Source organism: Vulpes vulpes, chromosome 4 (assembly GCF_048418805.1).
Source record: "Vulpes vulpes isolate BD-2025 chromosome 4, VulVul3, whole genome shotgun sequence".
Taxonomy (NCBI): Eukaryota; Metazoa; Chordata; class Mammalia; order Carnivora; family Canidae; genus Vulpes; species Vulpes vulpes.
The window spans coordinates 25,617,608-25,630,713 of record NC_132783.1 but is presented as its reverse complement, the minus strand read 5'-3'; the positions used below and the strand labels follow the sequence as shown (position 1 = coordinate 25,630,713).

The 13,106-nt window shown below is 38.9% G+C and overlaps 1 long non-coding RNA gene across 1 annotated transcript in view; it reads right to left on the bottom strand.

The window, feature by feature from the left end:
- LOC140598445 (uncharacterized) overlaps nt 1-11,687 on the bottom strand; it is a 64,391-nt gene extending 52,704 nt beyond the window's left edge. The window contains exon 1 of the long non-coding RNA XR_012000876.1: nt 11,601-11,687. This is a non-coding gene — a long non-coding RNA (uncharacterized lncRNA). The remainder of the gene's footprint in view (nt 1-11,600) is intronic.
- Nucleotides 11,688-13,106: the final 1,419 nt, after the last annotated feature.

Sequence of the window (13,106 nt, the reverse complement as noted above, 5' to 3'; positions counted from 1 at the left end):
GGGTGTGTTTTTGAATGGAACAAAGAAGGATAATTCTTCCTGTTTTTCTATTTTCCTTTTCCACCTCCCTGTCCTTTGGCTGCTATTTTACAAAACATCCTAATTTATAAAAGAATGGTCTCTTACAAGAGATGAAGTACAAGAATTTTAAACCCCTTAATTGCACTGTGTGTTTCAAATCTTAAAACTGAATTCTAATTTAGTGCCTCAACATTCTAAATCAACATTCCAGGAATTTTTTAAATCTTGCAATGATGCAAAGTATCAAGTTGAAAATCAACCACAAGAAGACATAACATTTCCACACTTTTAACTTATGGGCTAAAAATGGAAAAAGATTCACATTGCTTATATTTGCTTTTGCCTGATTAATGGCAGTTATATCAGAAGGCCTTGGCCAACACTTGGGGAAAGCAGCCAAGTACACAGAGACAAGCCAAAAGTCACTAAAGATGAGCAAGTCACAATGCACCATCTGTGGTGGCACCAGATACCTGCATAAAATAAATTCTCAAAATAAGAGAAAATTCACTTAAGAGAAATGCAGCTTCTTTTAATTAACTTTCCTCCAGTAATTGTTATCTTTTTAGGAAATACCATAAATATCCTGCTGGATATTTATGATTGTTTGGGCAGCTTTTCTCACGAGGGCCATAATTAACAGGGAGACACAGTTTTGGTTCCCTCTGTCCCACACAAAGACAACTTGGGACTCTTAAATAATGCCTTGCTTTCAAATTAATGCAAAATGTTATTACATTAACCCAGGAATCAATTAAGCTATTTTAAAGAAATAATATATTTTTTACAATAACCAGGCTTTAGTTGAATAAGCTGAGCTGAAGTGTGGCTATAACTCCAATAACACTTGGATGAATTTAACCTAAAGGAATTACAACTTAATACAAATAGATGAGGGATATCTGGGTGGCTCAGTAGTTGAGTGTCTGACTTTGGATCAGGTAATGATCCTGGGGTCCTAGGATGGAGTTCTGCATCAGGTTCCCCTTAGGGAGCCTGTTTCTCCCTCTGCCTATGTCTCTGCCTCTTTCTATTAATCTCTCATGAATAAATAGATAAAATCTTTAAAAAAAATACAGATAGATGAGATTTCATCAGAGCACATGGCAAAATATTTTTTACCACTTTTATGTAGTTTGTTTTAAAATATGTCAACTCAGTCTTTGGAATTTTAAAGACATTTTTATATCTTCTCTAATATAATCATTTATATGTGTACTAATACAACCATCACACTTCCACATACTAGACTCTTCCTAAGTTAGGGGTATGAATTAAATTATTGTTTTTAACCACATTAGTGGAGACAGCTCTACTTTCAGCACTTGAGCCAAAGGATCAGGAATGGCCACACAACAGAGGCAATGACTTCAACACCTCACTGACCTTGACTCACAAGTATCTCTGACTTTATCACCCCTCCGGTTCCATTGTCTTGTTTAGTTCCAACCTTCATTAATTCTAAAATGGTCCATGACAGTAACCTCCTCTCTAGCATCTGGGCCTCCAAACTACCCTACACTCCATAGGAATGTGGCCATTTGACACCTGTCCTAACAGAGCTTTGGAAATTGTTCAAATGTCAATAGCCCTTAAAGTTCAAACTCTAGTAAGTCAACAATTTTCTGTTAAGCAAATCAATTGATAAACCAACCTCTTCACAATTTGTCTCTAACCTATCTCTTTGGCCTTATGTCTAACTATCCATATGCGCTCCCAAATATCCTAAACTGTAGTTTTCATCACAATGGCAAATTATAGACTATATAATCAGGCTCCCTGGGTTCTAATCTCAATAGTATCACCTTCAAAATGTGTTAGCGGGAGACCAAATACTTTATTTTTTGAAATTTCAGTTTTCCCATCTGTACAATTGGGATCAAAAGGTTGTTGTTAATTAAATGACACACACTAATATTAAATAAAGAGTAGCACAGAACATGAAGACTCCTAACTCGGGGAAATGAACTAGGGGATGTGGAGGGGGAGGAGGAGGGGGGGTGGTTAGTGGGTGACGGGCACTGAGGGGGGCACTTGACGGGATGAGCACTGGGTGTTACTCTGTATGTTGGCAAATTGAATACCAATAAAAAATAAATTTATTATGAAAGAAAAGAACAAAAAGAAAAGAAAAGAAAAGGAAAGAAAGAAAGAAAGAATGAAAGAAAGAAAGAGTAGCTAGTAATAATCACAGCAAACAAACACTTAATCCATGCCTTTACCCCAAACTTTCTGGCTGATGTGTCCTCCCATCTGGCATCCTTTTCTCAATGAACTCCTATATGTCCCTCAAAGATTAGTTCAAATGGCACCTGCCTTTGAAAGCCTTCCTTTACCATTTCACTTGGGAAAAGGTAGCTTTCCCCACTGCAATACGCTTACAGCATTTTGTGAATATTGTATATTACAACCTGCATCTTCATAAATCTCTATATATGTGTTCTTCCTATAGTGTAAGATCTGCATGGAAAACAATAATATCTTGACATCCCCATACTCGGTTATGGGTACACTGTACCATCCCTCACCCAAGAAAGATATAATAAAGTCCTAATACCCAGTACCTCAAAATGTGACCTATTTGAAAACAGAGTTGTTGCAGATATCATTAGTTAAGATCATACTGGAGTAGAGTGGAGTCCTAATCCAAAACAAATGATATACTTTTAAGAAGACAGCAATGTGAAGACACAGAGTCACAAGCACCATATGAAGCCAGAGGCAGAGATTGGAGTGATATATATCTCAAGCCAAAGAGTGCTAAGAATTGCTGGCCTTCATCAGAACCTATGAAGAGGCAAAGAATTCTGCCCCAGATCCTTCAGAAGGACTGTGGCCCGACCAAAACATTGATTTCAGACTTCTAAACTACAGAATTGCGAGATAATAAATTTCCGTTGTTTTAAGCCAGCAACTTATGGTACTTCATTATAACAGCCCGAGGAAACCAATACATGTTCCCAGATTCAGGGGGAAAAACTAACATATTTGTGTTAAAGAAGCAAATGACTTTAAGAATTTTACTTAATCAATTGGGACTTACATAGAAAAATAGGAGTGTACAGAGATGGCTAGATTAGACCATCCTAAATTCTGGCTTTAAGAATCTGTAAGTACCTGATTTCCTATTTAAGTATCATATTTAACTTCCTTGCCCACCTAAAAAATTAAGGTTATTGATGCTTTTTCTTTTAAGATTTTTTTATTCATGGGATCCCCGGGTGACTCAGTGGTTGAGTATCTGCCTTTGGCCCAAGACATGATCCTGGAGACCCAGGATCGAGTCCCGCATCGGGCTCCCTGCATGGACCCTGCTTCTCCCTCTGCCTGTGTCTCTGCCTCAGAGAGACACTGAAAGAGAGAGAAAGAGGCAGAGACACAGTCAGAGGGAGAAGAAGGCTCCATGCAGGGAGCCCGATGCGGGACTCAATCCTGGGTCTCCAGGATCTTGCCCTGGGCCAAAGGCAGGTGCCAAATCACTGATCCACCTAGGCATATCAAGATTGATACTTAAGACTTAGAAAATGTTGACATATTCCTCCTTGCCCTGTACCTACACTGACTGCTTATAAAATGAAACCTAGTCTTATTCATCAGAGCAATGACATAAAAGTTTTTCAACAGGTGATTCATAAAAAATGGCATACTTATTCATCTTTATATGGTATCTATAGTCCAAGGAGATTGTGTCTGAGACTCCAGAAAGTTTTTTCCAAAGCATTTTTATTAACAACATGTTTGCTCTCAGGGACCTATTAATTTATTATAATGTAGTTATACTGATAGGCATCTTACCTAAAAACATTCATTTACATGGAAATAACAGTGTAAAGACAGATAAAAGTAGTCTTATATTTAGGCCAGAATCAAGGTCTATCTACTCTTTACGTTAGTAATTGCAGCTAAGAAGGAAGGAAAAAATATAGAATTTGGAAGGAGAAATGTAATTTCAGTCACTGTGGTTAGAAGGGACATTTATTGTATGATTGAAATAAGTCAATAGGAGAATGACAAACATTAAATGGTCTCATTCATTTGGGGAATATAAAAAATAGTGAAAGGGAATAAAGGGGAAAGGAGAAAAAATGAGTGGGAAACATCAGAAAGGGAGACAGAACATGAGAGACTCCTAACTCTGGGAACAAACTGGGCGGGGGGTGGAAGGTGAGGTGGGCGGGGGGGGGGTGACTCGGTGATAGGCACTGAGGGGGGCACTTGATGGGATGAGCACTGGGTTTATTCTATATGTTTGCAAATTGAACACCAATAAAAAATAAATTTATATTAAAAAATCCAAAGTACACAAGGAAGGCAAAATGCCATACTTATTTGGTGCCTAAAATAACATGTTATTATAAAGTAAAGCAATTTCATTTTTGGAGCATGGAAAATCCCAAAACTATGAAAAATGTGCTTTCTGAGATCTCTAAGAGCCTTAACTTCAAAAACATGCAGTGAAGGTACTAAATAAATCTTTCAAGAAAAAGAATGCTCTGGCATGAGTCAAACATCCAGTTTCTGACACCTACATTCAATGTTGCCTCTAAAGAGATGTCTTGTCTTTCACTGCTCAGGTCCTTGAGAACCAGGCCTCACAATGAAGGAAGTCAGTATAGTCACAGTCTGGTTCTCCAGCTTCTGGAACTCCCAAGAATGCACAGATTTGATCCAGTCATCTATAATCCAACAGTCATTCAATAATCATGAGTTATGCCTTACCCTAGGCTCACCACTGATTTGCTGTTGGCAGCTTTGATTAATTTTTTTTTTCTGAAGCTCAGTATTCTCATCTGTAAGCAAGGATAATGATGGTATCTGCTTCCTAGGATTTGTTGTGGTAATTAAATAAGAGATGGCTCATAGGACTTCACATAGAGCCTGGCATATGATAATTACCCAATACAAGTTAACTGCTCTCTTTATCATCATTACTGGAATATGTTATAAAACTAGTAAGCAAGTTGAGGGTAGGACTGTGCCTATTACTTAATGGACACCCACACTGAACAGCTGAGACCAGTGAATGCTAAAGTAAATCTTCGTGCCAATTCCAGCCCAAAGCCTACTTCTGTAAATGTTTATTGGAACACAGCCACTCCTGATCTTTTATATGTTGTCTATGTCTACGTTACCCAGCAGATGTACATAGTTGTAACAAAAGGACTGAATAGGCTGCAGACTGTGAACCATTTATTACTTGGCTCTTTAAACAATAAGTGTGTTAATCCTGCACTAGACCATCGCCACTTACTATGTGGTCCTCAGCTCATTAGAAATACAGACACTGGGATCCCTGGGTGGCTCAGTGGTTTAGCACCTGCCTTCCGCCTAGAGCGTGATCCTGGAGGCCGGGGATCAATTCCTGCATCAGGCTCCCTGCATGGAGCCTGCTTCTCCCGCTGCCTGTGTCTCTGCCTCTCTCTGTGTGTCTCTCATGTAGAAATAAACAAAATCTTTAAAAAAAAGAAATACAGACACGTAGGCTCCCTTGACCTACTGAATCAGAAACTATATATTTTCACAAAATCTTCAAATGATATACAAACATTAAGGGTTGAGAAACAATGGTCTAGGTCAGAGGTTAACAAAATTTCTGTAAAGGGATAGAGAGTAAATATTTAAGCCTTTGTTGCAGGACTATAATATCTGTTCAAATCTGCCTTCCTATCTCAAAAGCAGCCAGAAAAAAATATGTAAATAAATGGGCACGGTTCCATGCCAATAAAACCAAGTATGGAACCTGAAGTTTCAATTTTATACAATTTTCATGTATCACAAAATATTCTTTTAATTTTTTTCAACCATTTAAAAATGTTGAAACCTTCCCTTAGCTTGTGTACCATACAAAAACAGGCAGCAGGGCAGCCCGGATGGCTCAGCGGTTTAGTGCCACCTTCAGCCCGGGGCATGGTCCTGGAGACCCGGGATCGAGTCCCACATCAGGCTCCCTGCATGGGGCCTGCTTCTCTCTCTGCCTGTGTCTCTGCCTCTCTATGTGTCTCAAGAATAAATAAATAAATAAATAAATAAATAAATAAATAAATAAATAAATAAAATCATTAAAAAAAAAAAAAACAGGCAGCAGGTAGGATCTGGCCTGTAGATCAGAGTCAGTAGTCTTAATCTAGGCTAATGCCACATCACTGTTTAGCCAGCAGGTTACCCCTCCTCCCATACTCTCCCCAGGACTCTAAAAACCTATGTGTATTTTCTGGCACATGTGACTTTAGAGAAGTTATCTTCTACTCATCTAACTTATCCCAAAAAATATTTCTGTTCCTCCTTTATGACTTCTAACTTGTAATATAAAGTTCCTATCAAATGATGTGATGGTGTAACTGTTTCCTTTTCTTTGGCAGATTAAATAGAACATACCAGAGAGGCTGAACTAGGAAGCTATAGGTGAATAGACAGACAGGTGGACAGATAAGATACCTGCCTCCAAAGGAATAGGAACCTGATCACAATGAAAAACTCTTTGTCTCTAAATTCAAACCAAGTATGCTGAGCATTTCTAAATATATACTCAGGATTTGTGTCTATTTGATCCACAATATCCTTCTCCTTGACTCTTCAAGTAGTCTGAAGCTATTGGAAAGTAACATAGGAAGTCTGCACATCTTGCCCTTGCCCTTCCCCTTCCAGAGGCTAGTAGATCACAAGCAACTGAGAAGGAACTGCCAGAGAGGGTTCTCCATCCAGAAAAAAAAAGAGCTTTGCCCCACTCTCAGGGCTCTGGGACACATTGGTGAGAGATGGCTAGAGGAGGGGATCCCTACCTGCCTTTTACTTAAGCCAGTATTCTTTGTTCCTGCTTATACTGAGATCATAAATCAGTTTCAGAAGAGAAGCTTAGTTCATAGAAACCTTTAATTTATGTTCAAAGTTTATTGAAGCTAAGCTCAATAAATGGTAGATAAGAGGACTTTGTTGAGTAAACACAACATTCATAATTTAGGTTTAGCAATTTAAGAAACATGAAAGTACTCAAGATTCATCAGAAGCACAAACTATATGAACTATCTGCACAATCTTAGAAGAAAGATTTACATATACCTATAGACTTATGATATATATATATATAACATTTTAATCTAAATGAATGTGTTAGAATACATTCTGACCCCTGGTCTCGGCTACCATCACATCTTTTTTGTCGTTTAACCTTACTCTGTTTTATCTTTCTACCATCATCCAATTTTCCCTCTCCTTTCAAGGATAATTTATTCTGCGAAACAGGCTGAGATAAAAACCTTTCTACATAGCCTGATAAATCTTATAATTATAAATTATTCAATAATGAAATGGTTCCCATAGTGTATTAATGAGGAAGATTTCAGCTACAAGAAACAGAAAATCCTGGCCTCACTAGCTGACGTCTTAAGAAATTGATCATTTCATAAGAGAAATTCTGCAGTTAGGCAGCTACACGGTTGCTTAATTCAGTGCCTCGACAACATCATCAAGGATCTTTCCAATTTTCAATATTGCATTATTCAGGATATAGGCTTATCCTTATGTTAACTACCTTACACCATATGTGACAAAATGATATCCAGTAAAAATGCTGTTTTTGTGTCTCTTTAATTATGACAAAGTTTTTCCCTGAGCTCCCACAATATTCCACTTCATAGCTCATTGACCAGAAATGCATCATACCTGTTTCTAAAATATGAGCAGCCAAGAAGAATGAGATTACCATAATTGTGCTGAATGGGGAAAATATGCAGCCAAGAATATTTTATCTGGCAAGCCTGTCATTCAGAATAGGAAGAGAGATAAAGAGTGTCCCACACAAACAAAAACTAAAGGAGTTCATAGACCACTAAGCCAGCCCTGCAAGAAATATTAAGAGGAACTGAGTGGGAGAAAAAAGATCAAAAGCAACAAAGACGGGCATCCCCGGTGGCCCAGTGGTTTAGCACTGCTTGCAGCCCAAGGTGTGATCCTGGAGATCCAGGATCAAGTCCCATGTCAGGCTCCCTGCATGGAGTCTGCTTCTCCCTCTGCCTGTGTCTCTGCCTCTCTGCCTGCCTTCTCTCTCTCTCTCTCTCTCTCTCTGAATTAATAAATAAAAAATCTTTTCTAAAAAAAGCAACAAAGACTAGAAAGGAACATCACCAGAAACACCAAGTTTATAGGTAACACAGTGCCATGAAATTCATATCTTTCAATAAGCAATCTGAATGTATATGAACTAAATTTCCAATCAAAATACATTGGGTATCAGAATAGATTTTTTTAAAAAGGCACATCTATATGCTACCTACAAGAGACTCATTTTAGACCTAAAGACACCCCCATATTGAAACTAAGGAGATGGAGCACCACTTATCATGCTAATGGATGGCAAAACAAAGCCAGGGTTGCCAAACTTATATCAAACTAGATTTTAAAACAAAGACAGTAACAAGTGTTTGAATGATACACTCGACCAGATGGCCTTAACAGGTATATTCAGGACATTTCATCCCAAAGTAGAATATGCATTCTTTTATATACAATGGAGTATTACTCAGAATGAAATCTTGCCATTTGCAACAATGTGGATGGAGCTAGAGCACATTACACTAAGAGAAATAAGTCAGTAAGAAAAAGACAAATACTATATGATTTCACATTCATATGTGGAATTTAAGAAACAAAACAGATGAACATATGGGAAAAGGGGGAAAAAAGAGAGAAGGAAAAAACCATAAGAGACTTAAGGACAGAGAACAAACTGAGGGCTGCTGGAGGGAGATGAGCAGGGATGGGCTAGATGGGTGGTGAGGACACTTGTCAGGATGAGCACTGGGTGTTGTATGTAAGTGATGAATTACTGAATTCTACTCCTGAAACCAATATTGCAAATCTATGTTAAGTAGAACTTAAATACAATTTAAAAAAAAATTACCGTAATTGGATTAGGAAAGCATATGGTCATGTGAAAGATTATATTACCTGAATGAAAATCAGCATTAGAAAGAAGTGGGGAGGGATGCAGGAGCTATTACTCAGTAGTCACACAATACTCAATACTACAATCAATAAGAGGTATCCTGTTCATCAGCCTTTGAAGGTAGCCAATTAATTTGCAGGAAATAGTAACTGGGAGATTCTGTGACTACACAATTTTATATTACTGGAGTAATAAAGACCTGAAGCAGCCTCAATGTAATTACAGAATAAAGGCACATACCACAATCTGAGAATAGTTCTAGAATTTGGCAAAACCTGGTCCTAACACCTTTCAGTAAACCAATGTTCATCAAGGACTCAAGCAGTTGGGATTTATAACTGCCACTCAGGCCCCAGCCAACTTTCCCCATGATGTGATCAGTTCCAATTAATATAATACACTTTAATTTGTGTATCATTCTGTATTCAAGTATGACAAGTACCTTAAGCAAAGAAAAAAAGCAAAGTTGAATTTAAAAAAATTAAAACATTCTAATGTGACCCAGAAGCTATCAATTTGTGAATGCTGCCGGGGCGGGGGGTCTTCTCTTACAGCCTCATTTAAGGGGGCTGCAAGTGGACAGAAACAAGGCTTGGTCATTCATAGCCGATAGATGATAGAAAACTGAAATGGAAAGAGAAGTCTGTGCATTCTGGTCCTTCTGTCCCTCCCTGTTCACCCACACTGTCCACCTAGCAGCACAAGTACAGAAACTTGGTTTCTGTAAGCCAAGAGGAAGAGAACACTGTTTCTGAGACCCAGTTGATGGAGGAGGGGCCATGGCACACAATTCCTATTTACTTTTTCAACTATTTCTTCAAACTAAGAAAAAAACCCTATTCTAAATCTAACCTATTCTAAAATTATCTTAAATTTTCCAAAAACGAGATAGAAAGCATCTCAAATTCCCCTTCATAATTTGAAAGCACAAGTTAGAAATTGAGCACCAATAAAAAATAAATTTATTATAAAAAAAAGAAAAGAAACTGATGTCTGTTAATATATATCAGTACCTCATGTGTTTCAGACACAGCTATCTTACCTTCCTGTTATGTTTCGCTCTTTATTATACGAATGTACTAATGTAGCCAAGTAATTTAGGATGGGATCAACTCTAGTGGACTTCACAAGCAGGTTTAGTTTAGTTGGACAGCTATTCTTTTAAGTGTGTTGTTGCTAAAAATGTGACAGAGCTACTCTTTCTTCCATGAGTGTTCTGAAGACGTATTTAAACATTTCAACCTGTAAGAATCTGCTTAATCCCTCTGCAGAATATTAAAGGGAAAAGAAGTTACTCTTTGACCAGGAAAGTTTAAGGCATTTAAATATGATCAGATATCCAGAAATAAAATAGTACATTCCATGAAGAAACTAGGAAATCACAACACAGATACATTCATTGTACATGAAAAACTCAGAAACTTAGTATAAAAGCAAAGAAAATATTAAGTGATATTATTAAAGTAAGCTAACTAGAATAAGAAAATAACACCAAAACCACATTAATTCTATTGGTTTTTCTTGCACAGAACAGAGGGAAAATGATAAAAAATTGGACATATTAAATTTCTCCATTCTTTCCACTTAAGGGTAAAGTCTAGATCGAAAATGTTCTAAGAATTTCCTTTTATTTTATTATTATTATTATTTTAATATTACTTATTATTATTTATATGGAGCCCAATGCAGAACCTGAACTCATGATTTGAGCTGATACCAAGAGTCAGACACTTGATCAACTGAGCCACGCAGGTGCTTCGAGAATGTTTTGAGAATTTAATGGATAATTATTTCCCTTAAATCCAAATTTTTCCTTAATAGATTTTTAAAGAACCATATGCTCCTCAATAGTACTTAGTTTTGGCTTATGAATAAGATGAAAAACGTTTGAGGGATAATGGCTTTTATGTATGGACCTGGGTGTGCAGATGCACACACACACACACACACACACACACACGCATGTGTGTGTGTATTTCCATCAACTGTTTATAATGGAAGTGTATCCAGAATAAGGATAAAACTACTGATTGGATTCTTAAACAATATAACTACTGCCTCAGAGTCTTAGAAAAACACTAGCTCAGAAGCTGCCAGGACTCTAAGAAATCAACCAGGATATGTACAAGCAAACTGCAGAACATTTATTAAAAGTCCACTACCTAATCTAAGGTGATTTGAGTACATCTATAGGTGTTTATGAGATTTTATCACATATCACTATGGTTCATAAAGCATTATTTATACAAACAATAACCATAGAAGTCCAACTCTCTAAACTTTCAAGATACCACTCGGTAAAGCAATCAATTACTTTGATTTAGTACACTGCTCTGGATTTTTCCTGGATGGCAAAGCCTAGATATTGGGAAAGACGCTAAAGACACGGCCAAGCTTCAGACCTTATCCTTTCTCCCTAAAAGACATTTATTTTTTTTTAAATTTTTATTTATTTTTGATAGTCACAGAGAGAGAGAGAGGCAGAGACACAGGCAGAGGGAGAAGCAGGCTCCATGCACCGGGAGCCCGACGTGGGACCCGATCCCGGGTCTCCAGGATCGCGCCCTGGGCCAAAGGCAGGCGCCAAACCGCTGCGCCACCCAGGGATCCCCCTAAAAGACATTTAAATAGTACCTACCGGTTGCAGACAGATATCATGTTGGTTTATGTAGATTTTCATCTATATCAAGTGTTAGTACCTTGGAGTACAAAGGATCCTTTTGGTCTTCCTAAAAACAAGGGAAAAATTGAGCAAAGGCATTCCTCATATGTGTGCTTTACTCAGTTACTTTTGCCACTTTGGCTTTGGACTTTTTGGAGTGGAAGGTGAAATCTAGATGAAAATCAGACCCTTATCATACCCTGTTAACTCTTAACTCCTTTCTTTTAATTCCAGTACAATACCAACTTTATTTCTTAAAGGCCCTTCCAGTTCTGTGTAATCCATAATCCCATGAAGACTTCCACAGACCCTGACCACAGCAAATTCAAATTATTTGATAAGAAGACACCCTTCAGATAAATGGGACTTTTGTGCTGCTCTTTCGAATAATCTCTGGGACCCGGTCTTGCTATTGTGGTTTGTTGTCTGTTTTTATTTAGGGTTTTTATTTATTTGAGAGAGACGCAGAGACAGTGACAGAGAGCACAAGCTCAGGAGGAGAGGGAGAAGCAGACTCCCCACTGAGCAAGGAGCCTGACGCGGGGCTCCATTTCAGGACCCTGGGATCATGACCTGAGCCAAAGGCAAACGCTTAACCAACTGGTCACCCAGGTGTCTTCTCTTGTTGTTGATCATCCTGTCTTTAGGAATTTTCTCCACATTTGGACACACTAATCTGACTTCCCCACTTAACCCACCACCCATTGCATCTCATGAGCGGCTTTAAACGACAAAAAGGAAAATCCTGAAAGACATCAAACTCCTAAAAGAAAGGGGAATTGTTAGGGACACTCCCAGAGCTGCAGCCCACCCCCTGACTTGTGATGGTATTTGAGGGCACTGAAACCAAGGGTAGAGCAGAACACACAGTTGTCTGGTAAAGCTCAGCAGTAATGACCAACTGGTGTTTGGCCAGAAATTCAGTTTTCCCTCCTCTTCCCCTAAAGACCATTAACGTTTTTTCTTTTAAGGATTTTATTTAGTTATTCATGAGACACACAGAGACAGAAGCAGAGACAGGGGCAGGGGCAGAAGCAGGCTCCAGGCAGGGGGCCCGAAGCGGGACTCGATCCCGAGTCTCTAGGATCAGGCCCTGGGCTGCAGGCCCGCTAAACCGTGAGCCACCCGGGCTGCCCACATTTTTTCTTTAATGTGATGGATTTGGCAGGTGAATTTATTCCATCTAAATACGAATGCCCTGTCTCGATTCATTCTTATAGCCTGAACTTTTAAAAAGTCTTCCGCCACAAACAAACCGCCATCGCTGTACCCTCCGCCACCTCCCGCAGAACATCCGGTCATCAAATTGCATGAAAATCCTCTCCTCCCCGGGTTGCAAAGACGCATCCGATTCCTTTCCCCCGTCCCGCCCTCAGAAAGGCAGGCCCGGGGGGCGCACGTACCTCGCGGAGGCCCCGCCGGTGAGGGGGGCGGCGGCCCGGGAGCCCGCGTGCCCTCCACAGAGAGCCGTCCTCCGCGGTG